Source organism: Aethina tumida, chromosome 3, assembly GCF_024364675.1.
Source record: "Aethina tumida isolate Nest 87 chromosome 3, icAetTumi1.1, whole genome shotgun sequence".
In the NCBI taxonomy this organism is placed as follows: Eukaryota; Metazoa; Arthropoda; class Insecta; order Coleoptera; family Nitidulidae; genus Aethina; species Aethina tumida.
In genome coordinates this window covers 5,844,693-5,872,497 of record NC_065437.1, presented here as the reverse complement: position 1 = coordinate 5,872,497, position 27,805 = coordinate 5,844,693, and the positions used below count along the sequence as shown (strand labels likewise).

The 27,805-nt window shown below is 25.3% G+C and overlaps 1 long non-coding RNA gene across 1 annotated transcript in view; it reads right to left on the bottom strand.

Moving 5' to 3' along the window:
- LOC126265062 (uncharacterized) overlaps positions 1 to 27,805 on the bottom strand; it is a 67,887-nt gene that overhangs the window by 20,501 nt on the left and 19,581 nt on the right. The window contains exon 2 of the long non-coding RNA XR_007547618.1: positions 14,578 to 14,651. This is a non-coding gene — a long non-coding RNA (uncharacterized LOC126265062). The remainder of the gene's footprint in view (positions 1 to 14,577; positions 14,652 to 27,805) is intronic.

Here is a 27,805-nt window from a genome sequence, read left to right as displayed (position 1 = left end):
TTAAGTACTACATTGTACCCAATTCATTATTTCAAAATGACTATTTTGACTTCATATTTCGTTAACTGATGTTCTGATACAAAAATTTTTGTTAATAGAAATAGAGTTGGAAGGAAAAATATATTCAGTTCTTGCACTTATAAAATTTTCTTTGTGTTCCATATCCACTGCCTGGTTCAGGTCCTCCAATTTTTATCTCTTCATTAATGATATTCTTCAAGAAGTTTTGTTTGTTGGACACAATAGAAAATTACAGAGGAGACTTTTAACATTATCTACATAATTTGTAATAGACAAATTACATATTATTATTATAATATCTATACGCCTGGAGAGTACTTCCCCAGGAACAGTTTAGAAGCAAAAAACAAAATGAAGAGACACTTTTCCTCAAACTTCCAAACAAGATCTAAATTGCCTTCTAATGTAAGCAATTATAGTTTATTAAAAATGAATTTGGGTACTATATTGTACCCAATTCATTATTTGAATATAACTACTTTGACTTCATTTTTCTTTATCTGATATTCTGATAAAAATTTTTGTTAATAGAAATAGAGTCAGCAGGAAAAATATATTCAATTCTTGCACTTTGTGTTCCATATCCACTACCTGGTTCAGGTCCTCCAATTTTTATCTCTTCATTAATGATATTCTTCAAGAAGTTTCGTTTGTTGGAGCCCTTAGAAAATGCGAGAGGGCACTTTTAACATTGTAATTACACATTATAATTACATAAAATAAAGAAGATCTAACAAAAAGGCAAGATTTCGCTTGGCAAGCCAAAAACAGAGCAAACGAAAATTAAAGCGAACGTCGAAGAGAGGCAGCTCGGCGCAGACCTTTTGTCTCGATGGCGAAACGTGTTTAAACAACCGATATCTGTTTCGTCCCAGGGAATTTTAGGATGCCTGCAGGCGGCATGAAGGAAACACATATAAGTGGTCGTCGTGTATAAGGTCACGATTGCAATTTTCTGAAATGAGTATCGGGGAATTTCGATGTTTCCAAATATGGAACGTGATCGCAAGCCCGGAATCCACCGGCGGCATTATTAAACAATGGAAAATAGTTTTCCACGACAGCGAATAATCCGGTAAATAAAAATAACGGCAGATAACCGTTTTGGGGCTTTAATAATGCCGATACTATTTCGCGAGGTGAACCAGAAACGGTCGTCTGTGGAATTTTTCATCTTAGTATTTATTGCCTTTTTATTTTCACCTATACATGCTGCTAATGACATTACATTTTTATCTTTATTAATATTATGCTATCATTTATCATTTATGAAACTCTTTAAAATATGGACAAAATATATTAAATATTTTTTTTCTTGAAATTAATAGAAAAATGAACTTCACCATCTTCAAAATGTAGATAAAATCACAATAATTCTAATTAATTAGGAAAATATATTAAAAATTAAACTTTCTAATTGATTAGAAAACCTCTAAATATCTTCTTCTCTTTTCTTGAAATGAACAAAAAATGAAAAACTATTAATACTCTATAATTTTCAAAATAAAGATCAAATCCCGATAAAGCTATTTTAATTAATTAGAAAAATATGTACAAAAATAAACCATTTGATTGATTAGAAAGCTTCTAAAATAACTGAAATGAACAAAAAATGAAAAAGCCATTAAAGTTTTATGATCTTCAAAATAAATATTAAATCATAATAAATCTATTCTAATTAATTAGAAAAATATATTCAAAATTAAACCTTCTCATTGATTAGAAAACCTCTAAAATATTTGCTTCTTTTCTTGAAATAAACAAAAAATGAAAATCTATTAATACTTCATAATCCCGATAAAGCTATTTTAATTAATTAGAAAAATATTTTCAAAATGAAACCATCTGATTGACCAGAAAACTTCTAAAATATCTGAAATGAACAAAAATAAAAAAGCCATTAAAAATTTTAGATCTTTAAAATGAAGAAAAAATCACAATAAAGTTTTCTATTTAATTAGAAAAATATATTCAAAATTAAACCTTCTTATTAATTAGAAAACCTCTAAAAAATCTGCTTCTTTTCTTGAAATGAACAAAAAATTAAAAGTTACTAATACTTTATAATTTTCAAATTAATGTTCAAATCCCGATAAAGATATTTCAATTAATTAGAAAAATATTTTCAATATTAAACCATATGATTGATCAGAAAACCTCTAAAATATCTGAAATGAACAAAAAATGAAAAAACTATTAAAACTTGTTTTTTAAAATGAAGAAAAAATTACAATAAATTTATTCTAATTAATTAGAAAAATATATTCAAAATTAAACCTTCTTATTAATTAGAAAACCTCTAAAATATCTGCTTCTTTTCTTGAAATGAACAAAAAATGAAAAAGCTATTAAAACTTAATGATCTTTAAAATGAAGAAAAAATCACAATAAAATTATTCTAATTAATTAGAAAAATATATTCAAAATTAAACATTCTATTTATTAGAAAACCTCTAAAATATCTGTTTCTTTTTTCAAAATGAACAAAAAACTGAAAGCTATTAAAACTTCATAATTTTCAACATAAAGATCAAATCTCAGTAAAGCTATTTTAATTAATTAGAAAAATATTTTAAAATTAAACCATCTCGTTCATTAGAAAACCATTTAACTACATAAAATTAACAAAAAATGATAAAGCTATTATAATTTTTATGATCTTCAAAATAAAGATCAAATCATAATAAAGCTATTCTAATTAATTTGAAATATATTTTCAAAATTAACTCTTCAAACTGATTTAAAAACTTTTCTATAAACTATTCTTTCTTTTAAATTAACAAAAATCAACAAAAAATGTTATTAAAACTTTATGATTTTCAACATAAAAATTAAAAAAAGCTATTCACTTAATTAAAAATATATTTTCAATGCCAAACCTTTTCACAGATACTTTTTTTATATTGCCTGTTTTTTTTTTGAAATAAATAAAAATTAAAAAGCTATTGGTACTTCATATCTTCAAAATAAAGATATAGTCACAATATTATCAAAGTTTTTTCTAATTAGTGAGAAGGCATAAATTTCAAAATATTTTTTAATTGATTGAAATAGTTAGACAGAAATAGATTGTGATTTCATTTACATTTTGAACATGATGAAATGAAACATTTTAATTTTTTGTTCAGGTTAAGAAAAAGGCAGATATTATTTAAGAGTTTTCTAATCAGTACGAAGGTTTAATTTTGAAAATATTTGCCTAATTTATTAGAATGTATTTATTGTTATTTCGTCTACACTCTGCTGTGACTTCGTCTATGCTGAAAACTTTAATAACTTTTTTTGTCCATTTTGTTTATGTATATTTATATTGTTTGAGTAGTTTAAAAACGAACAAATTTGATTGATATTACTGAATAGAATAAATATAAATGCATAGGTACAAGTTCAGTGTCTTCAGTTCCTTAAATCTTTGATTGCATCGTAATTAAATGACGCATTTGAGAAACCAATAACTACAAACTACCCAATATTGCACGAACAAACAGTGCCGGTAACACTGTGGACCTTAAGTGGAAACATCGACTGCATCAGCGGCCATTGACAATTCCCTCGGATTCCTTCAAGAACACAACAGAGCGGCGCATTGTTCGCCGAAATGCATCCCTGTGACCTAGAAAAGAACCGAGGGACCGGATGGGGACGAGGGTGGGACCGTTCCGTAACTGCGGCCATGCACGAGGGGGGGCGGTGGGCCGCTACCTACTTTAATTAAGAACTTTTCAAAGCGTTGCTGCAGACTTTCAAAATGGCCTGGACTCTTAGCTCGTGGCCGTGCGGAAAGTTTCGGGAACAGTTTCGGATCGGGCATGTGTCGGTTTCGAATGGCGGGAGGAAGTTTTTTATTATTGGCTTCAGGCCATGGTTAATTCCAATATACCATTGCATACCATTAACATTTTAGATGCAGAAAAACTATTTTTAACCTTACTGCAAAGTCCTAGGTTAAAAAAGTAATTTACATTCAACTTTTCAAGCACTAAAAATAAAAGAAAATTATTAAGATTATTAAGGATTTTCATAACAATTTATGCATATTTTTGCATTGTGAGTTTCCACCACCCAGCGAGTACCAACAGGATAATATACGTTCCCTATAATAATACACAATCCATACAAATTGAAATTCTATGAAATGCATACTGTGTTAATTTAGCCATTCGTATTACATCCATTATCCGAAACAGTCCCATTATTCTCCGACCTCTAATTTATTCATAATTCATGTTTTCTTTCGGATTATTTACAACTTCCCTTTTCGGTTGCCTCGGCTGTTTTTTTAATTACTTTTTCTTTCTTGTCAAGATTTAAATCATAATTAAGTTTTCATTGTAGTATTTTCTGTAATAAATTCTGTTTATTCTGACTTTCTAATTTTTCCAGGGTGGAATAATTAAACAACGGTGGCAAGGTGAGAGATTATAAGAGAGAGGTTCCTTTTTATTAAGATTGGGGATAATTAAAAATTATTACATTTATACAACAGGTCTCTGTTCTTAATTATAATCTGTTATAACTAAATGGATCAATTTTGTATTACTAAATTAAATCCTAATGACGATTTATTTAATTGGTCTTACTTTTTCTTGTTCATTTAAGGAAATAAAAATTGTTATATAAGTTTTAAACTCATTGAGAAGATTAGATTATTTCTAATATTATTATAAACTTTAATTTTAATAACATCTTCATTTTTGTTCATTTCAAGATAAAGGTAGAGACAGAATTTTTTTTTAAATAATGAGAAGATTCAAATTAAAAAATATTTTTCTACTTGATTAGATTAGCTCTATAGTGATTTCATCTATATTGTCATGAAGTATCATATGAAGTAAAAAACAGCAATTTCTAATCAGTGGGAAACTTAATTTTAAAAATATTTTTCTAATTAAATAGAATAGCTTTATTGTGACGTAATTGTAATAAAAATGAATTTTAAAATTAAATACCTTTTTAATTTTTTTTTTTTTGTTCATTCTCTCTGATCAAAAAATTTTTCTATAATATCTGCTTTTTTCTCTTGAAATGAACAAAAGATTAAATAGTTATTAAAATTTTAGCATCTTCAAAATATATATAAAATTATAATAAATCTATTCTAATCAATTAAAAAAATGTTTTGATTAAACCTCTCACTGATTAGAAAACTTTTCTGAAATGAACGACAATACTAAAAAGACAATTAAAGCTTTATCATTTTTAAAATATAGACAAAGTCACAATAAAGTTACTCTAATCAAATAGATAAATATTTTCAAAATTAAACCTTTGTACTTATTAGAATACTTTTTGATATTTGCTTTTTTTATTGAAATAAACAAAAAATAAAAAAGTATGAAATTTCATCATATTCAAAATTATTATGAAATCACAATAAAGCTATTTTAATGAATTCGAAAAATATTTTGAAAATAAAACCCTTTCACTGATCAAGAAACTTTTCTATAATATCTGCTTTTTTCTCTTGAAATGAACAAAAGATTAAATAGTTATTAAAATTTTAGCATCTTCAAAATATATATAAAATTATAATAAATCTATTCTAATCAATTAAAAAAATGTTTTGATTAAACCTCTCACTGATTAGAAAACTTTTCTGAAATGAACGATAATACTAAAAAGACAATTAAAGCTTTATCATATTTAAAATATAGATAAAGTCACAATTAAACTACTCTAATCAATTAGACAAATATATAAACTTCTCATTGATCAGAAAACTTTCCTAAAATATATGCCCTTTTTTTTGAAATGAACAAGAAATTAAAAAGTTTCTAAAGCTTTATCATATTCAAAATATAGATAAAGTCACAATAAAGCCACTCTATTCAATTAGACAAATATATAAGCTTCTCATTGATCAGAAAATTTTTCTACATCTGCTTTTTTTTCTTGAAATGAACAAATAAGTTATTGGAGCTTTATCATCTTCAATATATACTGGAAATCTCAATAAAGCTGTGTTAATTAACAAGAGAAATATTTTAAAAATTAAACCACAGTTATTAAAGATTTATCATCTTCAAAATATAGACGGAGTCAAAATAAAATTATTCTAATCAATTAGACAAATATTTTCAAAATTAAAACTCATTATCGAGAAATTTTCTGATCAGTATCTGCTTTTTTTTTCTTGAACTGAAGAAATAATTAAAAAGTTGTTAAAGTTAAAATATAGATAAAGTCACAATAAAGCTACACTAATCAATTAGGGAAATATATAAGCTTCTCACTGATCAGAAAACTTTACTATATCTTCTTTTTTTCTTGAAATGAATGAAGAAATAAATAAAAAGTTATTAAAGCTTTATCATTTTCAAAATATAGATAAAGTCACAATAAAGCTACTCTAATCAATTAGATCAGTATATAAACTTCTCACTGATCAGAACATATCTGTTTTTTTGAAATAAACAAAAAATTAAAAAGTTATTAGAGCTTTATCATTTTTAATATATAGTTGAAATCTCAATAAAACTAAGTTAATTGACAAGAAAAATATTTTAAAACTTAAACTACAGTCACAATAAAGTTATTCTAATCAATTAGATAAATATTTTCATCTTTCTCATTGTCGAGAAGTCTTTGTGATTAGTATTTGATTTATATTGAAATGAACAAAAACAAAGAAGTTATTAATGCTTTATTTGATATATAAGCTTTTCACTGATCAGAAAACTTTTTTATAATATTTGCTTTTTCCCTTGAAATGAGCAAAATATTAAAAAGATATTAAATCTCAACATCTTTAAAATGTAAATGAAATCACAATCAATTCTCAAATGTGTCTTTTAATTAAGAAACTAAAGACTTGCGCCATTGATTCATCAAATTTGTTGTTTAACTACTAAGTCAATATAAATAAATATAAAAGTGGCACATTACTTGGTCATTGTTGCTAATCTAATGTATTGCCATTATTAAACGCACACGCTCCAAAGAATTATGGCAAAGTTTATGAAACCATGAACTTCCCATTACGTATGGTTGTTTAATAAGCTTCCACATATTCCGTGGAATATATGATGGCTGCTTCTGTTCATTCACAATATCCCATTAGGCGAGTTGAATATCACATAAAATTATTACACAATAAAGTCTTTTGATATGCACCCGTAGCTGGGAATATCTATTTACGGTGAATTTTTTTTATTGTAAAATCATTCGATCGCCATTATATCTTAATAAACAGTTCATTTAATATTCGTTTAATAGATAGAATAATCTACTTAATTAACATAAAGAATGTAGTTCCTTTATTGAATTTTGATGTTTATGGAAATGTATTGCGGAATTTCCTTAATTTACTGGTTAATAAACGACCGACTTTGACAATATACTTATATTCCTTACGGTCAATTGAAATTGTGCTCCAGAAGTACCGCAGAACAGGTTATTGGCCAACGGTGCATTTCAACTTTTGCCAACGGACGAGTGGATAATTGATAAAATTGATAAAAAATCAAAATTTATTCGCACAATTCGGATTGTGTTCAGCAACACAACTGAATAAATTCAGATCCGAATGCATTCTATTAGATAAAGTGTGTTCCGATGCCGGTTGTTCCGCTCTTCCTCCATCCGAGGCAATATACAAAGGAGATAAGAAATTCAAATTATATAAATTCATGCATTTTAAACACTGCAGATTCCTCACTTCCTCAATATACATAACTTTGCATCTTTTAACATTCCCGTGCAAAGATAGGGGCTTATTTCCCTACAGTCCAGTTTCTGTTCTTGAACCGAATTTTCATGCAGAATTATATTTCTTGCAGATAAAAGCAAAAAGGAACGAATGAAGCAAAGATTATGCCCCCTTCTACTTCGTGCGCCCCAGCGTAGGACCTCTCCTAACTTTGATATTACTATTCTTTCCTGCTCGTATACGGGAGCAGGTTATCGTAAGGAAATTGCAACTAAACGAGAATTTATGTTTATTAAACCTCTATCTTTTTACCAATTCTTTCTACTGTCGGAATTATTCCTTATTATTCATAAGTTTTAGTAATTTTTCTTCCTGGGCGCACCTTCTCCAAAATTAATACGACACAAGGGCAATTCCGACGTGAACCCCCAACGGATTATCGTGTAAGGAAAATTAGAAACAACTGTTACCTAAGCACTTTAACAATATTGGTTATGCGATTCTACAGAATTTTATACTTTTTTATTTTATCTCCAATCTATATCCTATCTATTATATCCAATTTATAAAACATACGAAAATGAACAATTTATATATTTTAAATAAATATATAAGAAAGTAAATTCTACTGCATTTTGTATTTTTTCATTTTATCAAGGTCATACTAAATTTAGATTTAAACAATCTAAAGCACATAATAACAATTGAATGAAATATAATAATTTAGAGAAATTGGAGAATTAAAACAATGGTTTTCAGTATTCTAAATGTAATAATAATAATAGTCATAAATAATAAATGTAAACAATCCAAAGCTCTAGTAAATTAATTTTATTTCAATAATTTTTATTATTCATACAAAAATTTTAAATAAAAATTTTAAAAATTTTATTCAACTAAATTGAAACATTTTTAACATAATTAAAAATAAAATTATACAGAATTTTATACTTTTTTTTATTTTATCAAGGTCACAGTAAATTCAGATCTAAAAAATTTAAAGATTACGATGCAGAATTTAAATAATTTAAAAAGTGTAAATTAGAGGAACAATTTAAATAATTTAAAGCTGTAATAAATTAATTTTATTTTTCCCATTTTTTATCCATTAATTTTTATTATTCATACGAAAAAGACCAACAAAACTTTCAACTAAACTGAAACATGTTTATATAAAATTGGATAATTTAAAAAAAAATAGCCTTTAATTTTTTTGTAATTAAAAATAAAATTCTGCAGAATTTTATACTTTTTATTATTTTATCAAGGTCACAGTAAATACAGATCTAAAAAATTTAAAGAATAATGGAAAATTTAAAAAGTGTAAATTAGAGGAACCGTTTAAATAATTTAAAGCTTTAATAAATTAATTTTATTTTTTCCATTTTTTACCCATTAATTTTTATTATTCATATGAAAAATGAAAAATGAATGAAAAAATTTATTCAACTAAATTGGAACATGTTTATATAAAAGTGGATAATTTAAAAAAATATATTTATGTAATTAAACAGAATTTTGTACTTTATATTATTTTATCAAGGACATAGATCTAAAAAAATTAAAGGATATGATAGAGAATTTAAATTATTTAGAAAATTTAAAAAGTGGAAATTTAACATTTAAATAATTTAAAGCTTTAATTAAATATTTTTAGTTTTTTTTTTTCATGTTTTTCGAGACACCTATTGTAACATATATGAAAAAAATATATATAACTAAAATTTAAATAAAAAGTTAAGAAAAAAATATTTTTATAAAAATGGTAATAAATAAAAAAATTAATTGGATTATTAGGTAAGTGGTCTTTTATGGATACTTATACGTATTACTTTTATGGTAAAATATAAAAACTATAACATAAAAAATTAAAATGTTTATAAATAGTATGTTATAAAAATTTTAGTTTTTTACTTTAATTAAACTGAAAATAGAATTTTGTATATTTATTTTATCAAAGTTATAAATTAAAATCTAAAAAATTTTAATAATGTAAATAATAATTGAATGAATTTAAATAATTTGGGGCTTTTAAAGAATTTAAAAATGGATTTTTGAATTTTAAATAAAATAAACTGGACTTTTTTAAAAAATAGGGACTTAAAGCTTTAATAAAATAAGTTTAATTTATAATTTTAATATTTAATTAACAATATGAAATATTTACTTTTATAAAAAACGTTGAAAAATCTAATTAGAAACTCATCACTATTTTTAAAATTTTAAATATGTTTATAAAAAATGTGTTATAAAATTTAGTTTTTTACTTTAATTAAGCTGAAAATAGAGTTTGTATATTTATTTTATCAAAGTTATAAATTAAGATCTAAAAAATCTAAATAATATAAATAATATTTGAATGAATTTAAATAATTTAGAGATTTTAAAGAATTTAAGAATGGATTTTTTCATTTTATATGTAATAAACTGAGATATTTAAACAATATAAGGAATTTAAAACTTTATTAAAATAAGTTTAATTTATAATTTTAATATTTAATTAGTAATATGAAATATTTATTTTTTATAAAAAAGGTAAAAAAATCTAATTAGAAACTCATCACTATTTTTACATTATAAATTCTAAATTTCCAAAAATATTAAAACATTTCATAAAATATAAAAACTATAAAAATAACTTTTAAGTAGTTGAACATAAAATTCTGTAAAATTGTTGGATGTTAAAAATGAAAAAAAAATTATAAATAACAAATGAAAGAATTTAAATAATTTACAGATTTTAAAATATTTTTAAAAAATGGGTTTAGTTTTTCTTATTATTCATAAGTTTTAGTAAATTTTCTTCCTGGGCGCACCTTCTCCAAAATTAATACGACACAAGGGCAATTCCGACGTGAACCCCCAACGGATTATCGTGTAAGGAAAATTAGAAACAACTGTTACCTAAGCACTTTAACAATATTGGTTATGCGATTTCATTCAAAATTCCAACCCTTAATTAATATCGCGTGTGTGTAAAACATTCCCGTTTTTTTTTATTTATTTAACGTCACTGCCACTAGATTTTCATTAAATAGATAATCGCCCGTTTTATGCGCCCCATTTGGTTTCGTGTTTTGACGTAATTTTTTTTTTTTTGACGGTGAATTATAATTTCCCAAATTGCTCCACGTTTAACCAAATGCGACAGCACAAATTTGGCGCAGTGGTGGAAGCCCGGACGATATGGACGATGTTAATTTTGTAAATTGCATTTTTAATTCCGTAGAACGGCCAGACAACATATTGGCCTGAGTGCTTTTAACTAACCCGGTGTTGTTCCCGGTGTGACGCACGTCATTAGACCAAGTTTTTTTATTAATTAATATTATGCTGTTGCATACCTATACCTACGGTTACACATTTTTATCCGTTGTCATTGTAATTTTGAAATTTAATTACGTTTTCATTCGCGAATCAATTTTGCATGAATATGTTTTTAATCAAACAATATTAATAATAATTGATAAATTTGTAATGCTAATTTTAATTTATGCAAATATATTTTTCAACCGTGTACCTCATAAAAAACCTATAAATGTCGGCTTATTGTTGGTACTAATTCAAACATGATTAATAATACTTTATTGTTCATTTTTATTAGAGTGTGAAATATTTTCCTGACGTTATTAATGTGTTGTTGATGAAACCTTGCACTATAATTATACAGTGATTTGTGAATTGTTAATAAATATTAATTATTTTAATTGTTACAGAATCCTGAGGTATAAATTGTGGTAAGTATTTAATAATTGTATCATAAAATATAATATATGCATGTCTAGACAATCTAGAAACATTGTTTTTTAGCTTTTTCTCAAACCATTAACGGAATTGGAATTTAAAAAATTTAGTTATTGTTATTTTGATAAACAAAAAATACAAATTAAAACAAAAGAAGAATTGTTATCATCTAACCTAACCTATTCATTATTAATAATGGATTTAATTCAACTGCACCAAAAATAATATTGTTGGTATAGTTATTGCTGTTTTATATTTAATTTTCAGTAGAAACATTGATTTATTACTAAAATAAGGTGAAAATCAATCGTAAATTGTAAAATTTTAATATAGACTTTTTGATTTTAATTCGAATTTTATTTTTTCCAATTTTTTATCATTATTTAATAAATATTTATAAATCATACGAAAATTTATGTATTTTAAATAAATATATAAGAATGTAAATTCTACTGAATTTTGTATTTTTTTATTTTATCAGGGTCATTCTAAATTTAGAACAAAATTTTAAATAAAAATGTAAAAAATTGTATTCAACGAAATTAAAACATTTTTTACGTAATTAAAAATAAAATTCTATAGAATTTTATACTTTTTTTATTTTATCAAGGTCACAATAAATTCAGATCTAAAAAGTTTAAAGAATATGATACTAGTTTATTCTACTAAATTGAGACATGTATAAATAAAAGTGGATAATTTAAAAAAAAAATAGCTTTTAATTTTTATGGTAATTAATGTATGGTAATTAAAAATAAAATTCTACTGAATTTTATACTTTTTATTATTTTATCAAGGTCACAGTAAATTCAACTCTAAAAAATTTAAAGAATAATGGAAATAATTTAGAAAATTTAAAAAGTGTAAATTGGAGGAACCTTTTAAATAATTTAAAGCTTTAATAAATTAATTTTATTTTTTCCATTTTTTACCCATTCATTTTTATTATTCATACGAAAAAGAACAACAAAATATTAAATAAAAATGTAATAAATTAAATAACTAATTTATTTAACTAAATTGAAAAATGTTTATAATTTAAAAAAATAGTCTTTAATTTTTATGTAATTAAAAATATACAATTAAAAATAAAATTGTACGTTTTATTATTGTATCAATGGAGAATTTAAATAATTTAGAAAATTTAAAAAGTGGAAATTTAACATTTAAATAATTTAAAGCTTAAAAATATTTTATTTTTATTAATATTTTTCCAGACAATTATTGTAACATATATGAAAAAAATATATAACTAAATTTTAAATAAAAAGTTAAGGAAAAAATAATTTTTTTATAAAAAATTGTAATGAATAACAAAAAAAAAAAAACATAAAAAATGAAATATGTTTATAAATAATATGTTATAATAAATTTTGCTGTTTTACTGTACAATTTTATACATCTATTTTATAGTTAGTTATAAATTATGATCTAAAAAATCTAAATAATTGAATGAGTTTAAATAATTTATAGATTTTAAAGAATTTAAAAATGGAATTTTGCATTTTATATATAATAAACTGGACTATTTAAACAATATGAGGAATTTAAAGCTTTATTAAAATAAATTTAATTAATAATTTTAATATTTAATTAATACATAATATGAAACATTTGTTTTTTATTAAAATGGTAAAAAACTCCAATTATAAACTCATCACTATTTTTACATTATAAATTCAAAATTTACAAAAATATTAAAACTTTTAAGTAGTTGAACATAAAATTCTGGAAAATTGTTGGATGTAAAAAATACAAAAAATAATAAATATTTTTAAAAAATGGGTTTAGTTTTTATATTAAATTTAATAAAATAAATATTAAGAATTTAAATGAATGAAATTTATTTGGACATATTTGAATCAAGAAAAAATTATTAGAAAATTAACTGCATCTGTAAAATATAAATAAATAATAATAATTTCTAATTTCTGTTATTTAATTACATTTTTCCTTCCAAACTCAGTAAGAATATAAATTTGAAATTTTGGAAGTAATATTTAACGAGTTTTTTTACATTCATTTTATTTCATTTTATTATTAATTGTTTTTTATTTATTATTAAAAATTTAAAAAATATAAATTTTATTTACAAAAAAGAAAAAAATAAATGGAAATAATTTTCCACAAACATTTTTGAATTTGTATTTATTATTAACTTTGAAATATCTGAAAAAATATCTAGAAATTGCTCAAATTGCTGTTGATTCACTATTAAGTTTATATTAATAAGATTATTTTATTTCCACTTACAAAATGATTATTTCTTCTGTAATGATTTTAAATTAGTGTGAATAACTTTATGAAATTATATAAAGTAAAATCTAAAATAAAATATACAGAAAAATATCATTTGTTTTTCTAATATTTAGTTGTTTTTTGACTATTGAAGTTTATCGTGATTCAATTTTAAGATTAATTTTCTTTTATAAAAGGGAGTAAATGGTTTTAAATCAATAAAATCAGGGAAAAATATTCTGAAAAAAGCAAAGTGTATTTTTGACGAATAAAACTTTATTATTTATTTCAATTCGATTTTAAATTTAAACATTTTGTATAATGGAGCATTTAATATCCATAACAATATCGTACCAAAAGCTGGTCGCAACAGTCGATTTAATCCACTTAGCAAAACACCAATCCTTATCGTAAAACGAACATTTCAACCGATAATTTGTAAATAACGATCGCGATTGTTGCGAATTTATGCGAAAAGTATGCAAAATCGGGATTGGGACGTGCGACCGCACCCCGTGCACTGGAAAAGGGCACCGTTGTGCAAGTCGCCAATTACAATTACCGGCAGCCGCTACCCCTGAAGGGAACGCGATTCTTGTAATTAAGTTTTCAAGTGAGTTACGTCACGTCCGAGCCGGCAACGAACGGTCCCAATGTTACACCGGAAATTTTGAAATTATTGCCATTAAGAGTTCGGCTAAGGAGACAGCAAAGAAATGCCAATTTTATTTAAATATAAAGACGAAATGGGTATAGTTAGTGTAAGCTCATAACTGTCCCTTTGAAATATGTCTTTAAATCTTTCAGGAATCTTCCTTATGAAAGAGTAATTTTATATTGAGGTACACAGTAAACTATATTTTCTAAAAATGTGAGTATTAGTTTTTTTATTACCCAAATTCATTCAATGGATGAAAAGAACTTACAATTTTTAGATGGAAGTTTATATGAAATTGCCCATCCGAATGGTAACGAAAATTTCATTCATCCGTCAAGGGACCTGTAACAAAGTAAACAAAACGTAAATTATTGTGAACGAGGCTCACTCTCATGCCGTAGATAAATTTTGATGGCCTTCAAATTGCCAGTTTGTATTATAATGGCGGCTGCATACAAATGAACTGCCATGCTGCTATCCACCTCGTTTAAATTAATAATTTTACATTACATTTAAAGGTTGTTGAACATACCTAACGTTCTAATTATGCTCAGCGCACTGTACTTTGTATGGAAATTCGAGTTGCTCCATAGGGATGAAAATTCTTTGGAGTTGCGTACAATTACATTTCGGAGCTGGGAATAGTTGGTCAGGAAGTTTCGAATTTAATTTGCTGGAGGAAATGCAAATTTTACCTTGCATTCTACGTACAATAACATTTAGCAGTCGACTTTACTAAACTTAGTATTTACATTTTTAACACATAATCATATTTGTCCAATGATTATATTGAGAAGTTTCAGTTCAAATTTAATTTTATGTATTTGTAAATAATTAAAACTATTTAATAAAATATTAAAACCAATATCAAAAAAATATATATGTACAAAAATTATTTTTAAAAAATTGTAATTGAAAGTAAAATTTAATAAAATCTTTATTTTGTTAAGGTCACACTAAATTTGGGCCTGAAAAACTGTAAAGAATAAAAACTTTTATTTATTTTATTTTATGGTTTAGAAATTATAAATGTTTTCAACAAATTTTGATTATTTAAAATAAAAATATAAAAAAAAATAAATTTATTTAAAAAAAATGGATTATATTATTTTAATATTATGCATTGAAAATAAAATTATATAAAATTTCTGTTTCTGTTTACTGTATCTTAAATACGTTTTCAAAAAATTTTAACTATTTAATAAAATCTAAAAGCACCAAATGAAAAAAAAATGAATGATCTGAAAAATCCAAACAATATAAATAAATTAGTTTATTTCATAGAATTTTAAAATTACGTAATTGAAAATAAAATTCTATAAAATCTGTATCTTGTCAAGATCATAGTAAATTTAGACCTGAAAACTTAAAAGAATATAAATAAATTAATTGGTTTATTTTATAAAATTTTAATACTATGTAATTGAAAATAAAATTCTATAAAATCTCTAGTTTGCCAAGGTTATAGTAAAATTAGACCTGAACAATATAAATAACAAATCTTTAAAGATTTCTTTCAACGTAATAAACTAAATGTCAAATAAAAAAAAGAATTCAAGAAAACTAATAAATTCTTGCAAGTATCTAAAAAAACATTTTTGAAAAATAAATAAAATTTAAGATCCTAAAATATTTTATTATTGTTCTAACTAATTTTTTTACTATTTTAAAATATTTTAAATAAAAGTTTAAATAGTAATTTAATCACTAATTAATTAAAAGAATTATAATATAATAATAACAAATTAATGAACAACAAATATTTTTAAGATTTTAACATAATAAATCAGATGACAAATACAAAGAATTCAAGAAAACTAAAAAATCTATGTAAAAATCTAAAATAACATTTTTGAAAAATAAATAAAAATTAAATTCTTATTCTTGTTATAAATATTTTTTTAGCATTCGAATTTATTTTAAATAAGAGTTTTAATATTAATTAATTTAAAAAATTATAATTAAATAATAATAACAAATTAATGATTTATTAAAGATTAGAACATAATAAATTAAAAAAACTAATGAGAATTAATAAATCTATGTAAATATCTAGAAAAACATTTTTGAAAAATTAAGATCTTAAAGGATTCTATTATTGTTCTAAATATTTTTTTAGTATTATTAATTTTTTAGTATAATTAATTTAAAGAATTATAATTAATTACGTAATTAATCTTTAAAGTACTAAGAATTTAATGATACAATGTAAATTGGAAGAGTTAACTGTTGAATTGAAGTATTACAAATTTAAATCATTCAAAATAACTAAGAAATATAAGAAATATATAATTACATAAAAAATTTAAAATCTTAAAAAGTGCTTTTTATTTAGATTCTTTGGATTCTTTAGACTCTTTAGATTCTTTAGACTCTTTAGAATCTTTAGACTTTTTAGACCCTTTCTTTAGACACTTTAGACTCTTTAGATTCTTTAGATTCTTTAGATTCTTTAGATTCTTTAGATTCTTTAGATTCTTTAGATTCTTTAGATTCTTTAGATTCTTTAGATTCTTTAGATTCTTTAGATTCTTTAGATTCTTTAGATTCTTTAGATTCTTTAGATTCTTTAGATTCTTTAGATTCTTTAGATTCTTTAGATTCTTTAGATTCTTTAGATTCTTTAGATTCTTTAGATTCTTTAGATTCCTTAGATTCTTTAGATTCTTTAGATTCTTTAGATTCTTTAGATTCTTTAGATTCTTTAGATTCTTTAGATTCTTTAGATTCTTTAGATTCTTTAGATTCTTTAGATTCTTTAGATTCTTTAGATTCTTTAGATTCTTTAGATTCTTTAGATTCTTTAGATTCTTTAGATTCTTTAGATTCTTTAGATTCTTTAGATTCTTTAGATTCTTTAGATTCTTTAGATTCTTTAGATTCTTTAGATTCTTTAGATTCTTTAGATTCTTTAGATTCTTTAGATTCTTTAGATTCTTTAGATTCTTTAGATTCTTTAGATTCTTTAGATTCTTTAGATTCTTTAGATTCTTTAGATTCTTTAGATTCTTTAGATTCTTTAGATTCTTTAGATTCTTTAGATTCTTTAGATTCTTTAGATTCTTTAGATTCTTTAGATTCTTTAGATTCTTTAGATTCTTTAGATTCTTTAGATTCTTTAGATTCTTTAGATTCTTTAGATTCTTTAGATTCTTTAGATTCTTTAGATTCTTTAGATTCTTTAGATTCTTTAGATTCTTTAGATTCTTTAGATTCTTTAGATTCTTTAGATTCTTTAGATTCTTTAGATTCTTTAGATTCTTTAGATTCTTTAGATTCTTTAGATTCTTTAGATTCTTTAGATTCTTTAGATTCTTTAGATTCTTTAGATTCTTTAGATTCTTTAGATTCTTTAGATTCTTTAGATTCTTTAGATTCTTTAGATTCTTTAGATTCTTTAGATTCTTTAGATTCTTTAGATTCTTTAGATTCTTTAGATTCTTTAGATTCTTTAGATTCTTTAGATTCTTTAGATTCTTTAGATTCTTTAGATTCTTTAGATTCTTTAGATTCTTTAGATTCTTTAGATTCTTTAGATTCTTTAGATTCTTTAGATTCTTTAGATTCTTTAGATTCTTTAGATTCTTTAGATTCTTTAGATTCTTTAGATTCTTTAGATTCTTTAGATTCTTTAGATTCTTTAGATTCTTTAGATTCTTTAGATTCTTTAGATTCTTCAGATTCTTTAGATTCTTTAGATTCTTTAGATTCTTTAGATTCTTTAGATTCTTTAGATTCTTTAGATTCTTTAGATTATTTAGATTATTTAGATTATTTAGATTATTTAGATTCTTTCTTTAGATTCTTTAGATTCTTCAAATTCTTTCGATGCTTTATATTCTTTAGAATATATGCCGTTTAAAGAATAAAGAAATTAAGAAATTGAATGTATAATATGTATGTATATGTATAATGTAATGTATAATTATATTATTAGTATATATAGAACACAAAATAATGAAAATAAGTAAAATCGTTTAAACTGCCAGTGAAAATAATATCTCTTAAGAAATTAAATATCTAAAGAGAATAAGTAGCCTAGAAATGGAGAGAATGTATAAAATCTAAAACATTCAAAAAAAGTTAAAGAATACAATTAAATGGAAAAACTAAAATGTTCTGAAGGAAATTTAAGGGTTTATGAATCCAGAATAAGTAAACTTCTTAAATCAAAATAATAAAAATTCAAGACACTAAAGAATTAAAGAATATAAGTAATAATAAAGGGAAGAATAAAATCCAATTGTTAAAGAATACAAAATAATAAATAGTTATGAAATTTTGATAATCCAAAAAAATAATAATCTGAATATATAGTCTAGATATTATATGGATTAAAAAATCTAACGTAATTATAAATCATAGGACAAAACGAAGAAAATTAATAAAACGAATTAATATAAAAATTATTGAATAAAAAATTAATATTTAACATATATATTTTTATTCAATGTGACATAAATTTTCATAACAATGATCCAGTATATACAACTGCTTTCCAACTTTCCATGTCTCTTTTACTGATTAATGAAATAAATGAAATAACAATTTCATTCATTCATCATATTATATGTTGCTTCAAAATGTAAAAAACAAGTAAAATCATTGAATATGTAGATAGTGTTGCTTGATACAGCTGAGAACTGAAATCGAATCTATTAAATATTTATATCGTAACACTTTCTGCATATACAAGCTCCTTCCCTGTTGAAAAAATAAATAAATTTCGGTTTTGATCTTTTGATTTAGATATTTTATAATAAAATATTAATTTGCAGCAATTTTTATATACTTTTTATGGTAAAAATATATTTTGGAACAGGCACCAATGTTGAACATTAGCGTTGAACTTGAACGTGAAACTTTGCCCGGGACGACATAAACCAAAATACGTATGCAGAACGCGAAGTCCCGTTTTCCCCATATCCGGCAATTGTAGGAAAACAATATCTATATCTAATGATGATAAACGAGTGGAACGGATGAACGCGTGCGTTACACGGCAGAGCCGGGAGCCTGGCGAATCGGGGTGGCCCCCGATATTAAGAGGATCCCGTAACAATAAATATAATTTCCCATCACGCAAACATCGTAGATTATGATTCAGAAACCATCATATTCATATATACGGGAGGGTGCCCCCGGAACGGTCGACCCTTACACCTCGCCGCCCCGAAACAAACGAGGGGTGGGCGAACAACTCGTCGTTCGGCTACGCGATGAATATAAAAAGGATCCCATCGCAACGGCCCCGATCACGGCCATCTGGATATCGGAGCGACATTCTGTCGAACATCGTCCCGCCTAATCCCGGATTATGTTGGCTTGATTCCCCGGATGCGACCAGAAATTGCAATTAGTACTCACGTTAATTTTATCGCAGTTACGATATTTTTCTAAGCATTTTAATTGGTAATTTATGGGAATTACCTTAGAGCAATAGAGAATTGAAATCAATTTCCAACTAATATAATTACCTTACAGTGAACAAACATGAAACAACCAAAACAATAAATTACTATTAATTTACAGTCGCGTTTAATTAATTACTAATACATACGTTACAAGCATAATTAATACCTATACGTAGTCGATTGGTATCGTAATGTAGTTGTCTGGTGTAATAGTAATAATTATAAGGACAAGTGGAAACTGAGCAGACTGTTGATGGCTTTTATCGATATTGTGTAACGAAAAGAGAGCAAAAAAACAATTACAATCCGCATTGCGGGATTAAAAGTCACTTGGGTGGTCTTTCTGTTTGAAGTTGTTCGCATGGCCATATTTTAATCAGTTTATTTATTCTTTATCCATTAGCAACCATTTTTGTTCACGTCGACTTTCTGTTTTACACGGCGATGTAACTAGTTGGATAGAAAGTAGGACTAAACTTATTTGGATTTATACACCTAGGCACTCTTAGGAATAACTATCTGGTGCTAATATATATAATTCTTAACTAAACATTTATTCTAGCAATTTGAATAATGGATGTTTAATGGAATAATATTTATTACTTAATGGATTGTTAAGTATCATTGTAACTTTTTGGATTAATTTTAATAACTTAAATAAGACTTCAAAGAATATCTTGGATATTTAAAATTTTGTAAATTATTAATTAATATAAATAAATATAATTAAATAGACAAAATTAATTAGTGTCTAGAATATATAAAATAATCCAGAAGTCTAAATCTATAAATAATCTAAAAAATAATTTTTAATTCTAATTAACGATTTAAATAAAGCCAGTTTCATGGAATAATATTTATTATTTAATCGATCCTTTAGAGTCATTGAAACATGTTGAATCCATAGAATCAAATGAAGGATTTAAATAAAAGAATTAAAAAAAAGAAGAGTCTTAACTATTAAGTCTAAAGGATATATAAAACATTTAGATATCTAAAAATAGAAATTATAATAAAATTACTAGAAGTTTTAGAAAATCTTGAAAAATGAAACAGTCTAAAAAGAAAAATTTGATGATTAAATTAATATAAAATATCATAACTTTATTTATTAATGACCAAAAACAAAAGTAAAAACCTTAAGAGTTTAAGGATCTAAAAACAGAAAAAAAGTCTAAAAATTTGAAAATTCTGTGGATTTTAATAAATTAAAATAATTTAACACCAGTACTTTTAAAAATACAATGATTTAATTAGATTATATCTAATCACTTTAAATCAATCAGTTTAAAATTAGAAAGTTAAATAAAAGAATTCATGGTATACTACAATATTAAAAAGATGTCTAATTTATCCAAAATAAGTCTTCAAAATATCTTCAAAATCAAAAGCATTTAAATAATCCTAAATGATCTATCTATAATTTAAAATATTCCAAATATCTAAACCTAACCTAATCTAAAAATACTATACATAAGGAAAAAAATAATTTAAGTTTTAATAAATTAAGTATTTAAATAAAGTCAGTTCATTGAAATAATATTTATATTTAATCGATTATTTAGAGACATCAAAACATGTTGAATCAATAGAACCAAATGAAGAATCTAAATAAAATAATTTTAAAAAATGAAAATAGTTAAAGAAGAAAATCCAGAAGGCTATAAGCAATTTTAGAACAGATTTAGAGAATGGAAAATATAAATAACCTGAAAAAAAATTAAAATAGATAGAGAAACCATATTAAATTGTCATTGTCATAATTAAATAATCAATCAGCTTATAAAGCAAAATTCATAAAATATATCTCAAATTATGTATAAAAATTAATAAATTAATTATTATTATATTATATAGGTTTATCTTAAAAATGTAATGATCAAATTATAAGATATAACTTAAAATAAAAACCTAAACACGTTAAGGATCTCGAAAAAAGAAAAAATGCCTAAAAATTTGAAGATTCTGTGGAGATTAATAAATTAAAATAATACATCTAAAAATATTATCACTTGACTTAGATTATTAGAATAAATCTTTTCACATTAAAATTAGAAAGTTATAAAAAAATAATTTTAAATGTTTTCAAAAAATTTATCCAAAATAAATTTTCGAAATATCTCCAAAATCAAAAAAATTTAAATAATTCTAAATTAAGAAAAATAAATTATCTATCTGTATCTAGAGTCTAATAATTTAAAGAGGTCGTCCACAAAAATGCATAAATTTATAACATAAGCATCTAAAATGATTAAAGTATATAGTATAAAGTATTAGGGAGACAATAAAGCAAAATTTAAAATAATATCTTAAGAATCTTTAAACAATTTAGAGAACATATGGAATCTATATAAAATTTAAAACACTAATAATAAGTCCGAAACCTAAACTAACCTAACCTCAGCATTTAAAAGTCTCATAATGACTACAGAATCTGAAATTAGAAAGACATCGAAATAATCCAACATATAAAATAATATCTTTAAGAAATATAGAGAAAAGAGGACCTATAAACTCTAAAACATTCAAAACAACAGGTCTAAAACCTAATCTAACCTAACCTATTCTGAAAGAATTTTTGAATCTAAAAACTTCCTGAAACTAAAATATCTCGAAAAAAATCGAAATAAACCAAAATATAAAATAATATCTTAAGAATCTTTAAACAATTTAGAGAAAATAATATATTCATATAGGATCTATAAAATTTAAAACATTAATAATAAGTCTGAAACCTAAACTAAACTACCCTAACCTAATTTAAATGACCTTCAGCATTTAACTAAAGTATTTGAAATTAGACAGACTTCGAAATAAACCAACATACAAAATAATATCTTAGAAATCTTTAAGAAATCTGGAAAAAAAGAGGAAATCCACACAAAAACAATCAAAATAACAAGTCAGAAACCTAATCTAACATGACCTTTATCTAAAAGAACCTCTGCATCTAAAAACCTCATGTGACTAAACTATCTGGAATTAGAAAAATATCGAAATAAATCAAAATTTAAAATAACAACTTAAGAATATAGAGAAAATAGGGAATCCATATAAGACCTATTAAGTCTGAAATCATACTTAACCTAACCTAACTTAATCTGAAAGAACATGAGTATCTGAAATTAGAGAGACATCAACCAAATTACCAACAAATTTAATTAAAATTTCAAAAATTAATTCTGCAGAATTTAAGGATTATAGAGTTATTATATACATAATATATAAGTTATTAGAAAATCTGGGGCATGAAAAATATAAATATCTTGTAAACTTAATATATTGTAATGAATAAACCACAGTTTAGAACTCATAAAATTTAATCTAACAGAAATCTGATGAAAATCAAAATATTGCGTAGTTGATATCGAAATTCTATTTAATAATTGATTAAGTTTAAGAGTTTTTTCTATCCTTGATTTCAATCTGTACAGAAATAATGACGAAACAATTAATCTATTAAATTTATGCGCTCATGTACGGCAGTCATAATAATTGTGTGAGTGTGTATCCGAGCATCAAGCGAAATTATCACATGTGATAAATCTAATTATATAAACCGTCTCGCGCCCCCACTGAACACATTAACTTGCGCCGTGATGGATTATTAGTGATTCCGGTGTCGGTGTAAATTACAAATTGCGCAACACCACAATATCGTCGGGATTAAGTGTTGTTAATAATTTTATGAGCGTGCCACTTGCAGCACGGATTAAGAGTGGGCGAGAGCACCGTGCGTTTCCCCCGTTTCCATACATTTTAAATGCATGATCGAGTGTATCGTGCCACCGACTGACGAGTCACGTGTTTATGGGCCGAAACCGAAAACCCTATGGTCCGTGATGTTGTGATTCAGTGCCAAATCACCGAATTATATCGCTTCCAGCGAATGACGATGAAGATGTAATGTTTGAAGCTGTTGTGTTAAACTGATAGAATATGTAAATGTGGGATACTGTTTGTTTCTGGATGATGTTTTACTATTATTACATTATTGTTTTGTTTACAAGGGTCCAATTGACTATTTTCTCATTTTAACTTTCAACAATTATACAACAACTTAAAAATTTTGATAAGGAAGTACAAAACAACAATTAAATTGGAGATTACTGATTGAAGCATCTAATCCAGTCTTCTTTGTCAAATAATCCAAACTGTTTTGTATACCAATATATAATATTAATGTAGTAATACATATTAATATTCTGTTTACAAGGGACTAATTGGCCATCTTAGTGGGACGTAGTGCACTACACGTTCATAAATGCCGAAGATGATTTTCCAAATTCAGATTCTGCAATTTTGATTTGTTTGACTTTTATCGATCATAATCACCCGATATTGCACCCTCGGATTTCCATCTATCCAGTCCAACCTACAGGTCAATTTATTCAAAATACTAATTATAAAATACTAATTTCACAAGCTACAGAACAGTTTTCTCGAAATACTAATCGTAAGATAGAGACCAATCTCTTTGATAGACTGCGCAATTCACATTTGTTTGTATATGTTGTTATAGTATTATTAAATATTTGGTTTGTTTATGAGGAAGTACAGAACATCTTTTAAATTGGAGATGAACGATTGAAGAGTTGCATCGAATCTTGTCCAGTCTTCCTTGACAAATAATCCAAGCTACAGAACAGTTTTCTCGAAATACTAATTGTAAGATAATAAGTAATTAAATTCCCTTTAATATTGCCATGTTTCCAGATAGAGACCAATCTCTTTGATAGAATACGCAAGTCATATTTGTTTGTGTATATTGTTATAGTATTATTACATATTTATTTTGTTTATGAGGAAGTACAGAACATCTTTTAAATTGGAGATGAACGATTGAAGGGTTGCATCGGATCTTGTCCAGTTTTCTTTGGCAAATAATCCAAGCTACACAACAGTTTTCTCGAAATACTAATTATAAGATAACAAGTAATTAAATTTCCTTTGATATCGCCATGTTTCCAGATAGAGACCAATCTCTTTGATAGACTGCGCAAGTCATATTTGTTTGTGTATGTTGATATAGTATTATTACACATTTGTTTTGTTCATGAGGAAGTACATAACATCTTTTAAATTGGTGATGAACGATTGAAGAGTTGCATCGGATCTTGTCCAGTCTTCCTTGGCAAATAATCCAAGCTACAGAACAGTTTTCTCGAAATACTAATTATAAGATAACAAGTAATTAAATTTCCTTTGATATCACCATGTTTCAAGATAGAGATCAATCTCTTTGATAGACTGCGCAAGTCATACGTATTTGTGTATGTTGTTATAGTATTATTACATATTTGTTTCGTTTACGAGGAAGTACAGAACATCTTTTAAATTGGAGATGAATGATTGAAGAGTTGCATCAGATCTTGTCCAGTCTTCCTTGGCAAATAATCCAAGCTACAGAACAAGTTTCTCGAAATACTAATTGTAAGATAACAAGTAATTAAATTTCCTTTGATATCTCCATGTTTCAAGATAGAGATCAATCTCTTTGATAGACTGCGCAAGTCATACGTGTTTGTGTATGTTGTTATAGTATTATTACATATTTGTTTCGTTTACGAGGAAGTACAGAACATCTTTTAAATTGGAGATGAACGATTGAAGAGTTGAATCGGATCTTGTCCAGTCTTCCTTGGCAAATAATCCAAGCTACAGAACAGTTTTCTCGAAATACTAATTGTAAGATAATAAGTAATTAAATTCCCTTTGATATCGCCATGTTTCCAGATAGAGACCAATCTCTTTGATAGACTGCGCAAGTCATATTTGTTTGTGTATGTTGTTATAGTATTATTACATATTTGTTTTGTTTATGAGGAAGTACAGAATATCTTTTAAATTGGAGAGGAATGATTGAAGAGTTGCATCAGATCTTGTCCAGTCTTCCTTCGCAAATAATCCAAGCTACAGAACAGTTTTCTCGAAATACTAATTGTAAGATAACAAGTAATTAAATTCCTTTTGATATCGCCATGTTTCAAAATAGAGACCAATCTCTTTGATAGACTGCGCAAGTCATATTTGTTTGTGTATGTTGTTATAGTATTATTACATATTTGTTTTGTTTATGAGGAAGTACAGAACATATTTTAAATTCGAGATGAATGATTGAAGAGTTGCATCGGATCTTGTCCAGTCTTCCTTGGCAAATAATCCAAGCTACAGAACAGTTTTCTCGAAATACTAATTGTAAGATAACTAGTAATTAAATTCCCTTTGACATCGCCATGTTTCCAGATAGAGACCAATCTCTTTGATAGACTGCGCAAGTCATATTTGTTTGTGCATGTTGTTATAGTATTATTACATATTTGTTTTGTTTATGAGTAAGTACAGAACATCTTTTAAATTGGAGATGAACGATTGAAGAGTTGCATCGGATCTTGTCCAGTCTTCCTTGGCAAATAATCCAAGCTACAGAACAGTTTTCTCGAAATACTAATTATAAGATAACAAGTAATTAAATTTCCTTTGATATCACCATGTTTCAAGATAGAGATCAATCTCTTTGATAGACTGCGCAAGTCATACGTGTTTGTGTATGTTGTTATAGTATTATTACATATTTGTTTCGTTTACGAGGAAGTACAGAACATCTTTTAAATTGGAGATGAACGATTGAAGAGTTGAATCGGATCTTGTCCAGTCTTCCTTGGCAAAAATCCAAGCTACAGAACAGTTTTCTCGAAATACTAATTGTAAGATAATAAGTAATTAAATTCCCTTTGATATCGCCATGTTTCCAGATAGAGACCAATCTCTTTGATAGACTGCGCAAGTCATATTTGTTTGTGTATGTTGTTATAGTATTATTATACATTTGTTTTGTTCATGAGGAAGTACATAACATCTTTTAAATTGGTGATGAACGATTGAAGAGTTGCATCGGATCTTGTCCAGTCTTCCTTGGCAAATAATCCAAGCTACAGAACAGTTTTCTCGAAATACTAATTATAAGATAACAAGTAATTAAATTTCCTTTGATATCACCATGTTTCAAGATAGAGATCAATCTCTTTGATAGACTGCGCAAGTCATACGTATTTGTGTATGTTGTTATAGTATTATTACATATTTGTTTCGTTTACGAGGAAGTACAGAACATCTTTTAAATTGGAGATGAATGATTGAAGAGTTGCATCAGATCTTGTCCAGTCTTCCTTGGCAAATAATCCAAGCTACAGAACAAGTTTCTCGAAATACTAATTGTAAGATAACAAGTAATTAAATTTCCTTTGATATCTCCATGTTTCAAGATAGAGATCAATCTCTTTGATAGACTGCGCAAGTCATACGTGTTTGTGTATGTTGTTATAGTATTATTACATATTTGTTTCGTTTACGAGGAAGTACAGAACATCTTTTAAATTGGAGATGAACGATTGAAGAGTTGAATCGGATCTTGTCCAGTCTTCCTTGGCAAATAATCCAAGCTACAGAACAGTTTTCTCGAAATACTAATTGTAAGATAATAAGTAATTAAATTCCCTTTGATATCGCCATGTTTCCAGATAGAGACCAATCTCTTTGATAGACTGCGCAAGTCATATTTGTTTGTGTATGTTGTTATAGTATTATTACATATTTGTTTTGTTTATGAGGAAGTACAGAATATCTTTTAAATTGGAGAGGAATGATTGAAGAGTTGCATCAGATCTTGTCCAGTCTTCCTTCGCAAATAATCCAAGCTACAGAACAGTTTTCTCGAAATACTAATTGTAAGATAACAAGTAATTAAATTCCTTTTGATATCGCCATGTTTCAAAATAGAGACCAATCTCTTTGATAGACTGCGCAAGTCATATTTGTTTGTGTATGTTGTTATAGTATTATTACATATTTGTTTTGTTTATGAGGAAGTACAGAACATATTTTAAATTCGAGATGAATGATTGAAGAGTTGCATCGGATCTTGTCCAGTCTTCCTTGGCAAATAATCCAAGCTACAGAACAGTTTTCTCGAAATACTAATTGTAAGATAACTAGTAATTAAATTCCCTTTGACATCGCCATGTTTCCAGATAGAGACCAATCTCTTTGATAGACTGCGCAAGTCATATTTGTTTGTGCATG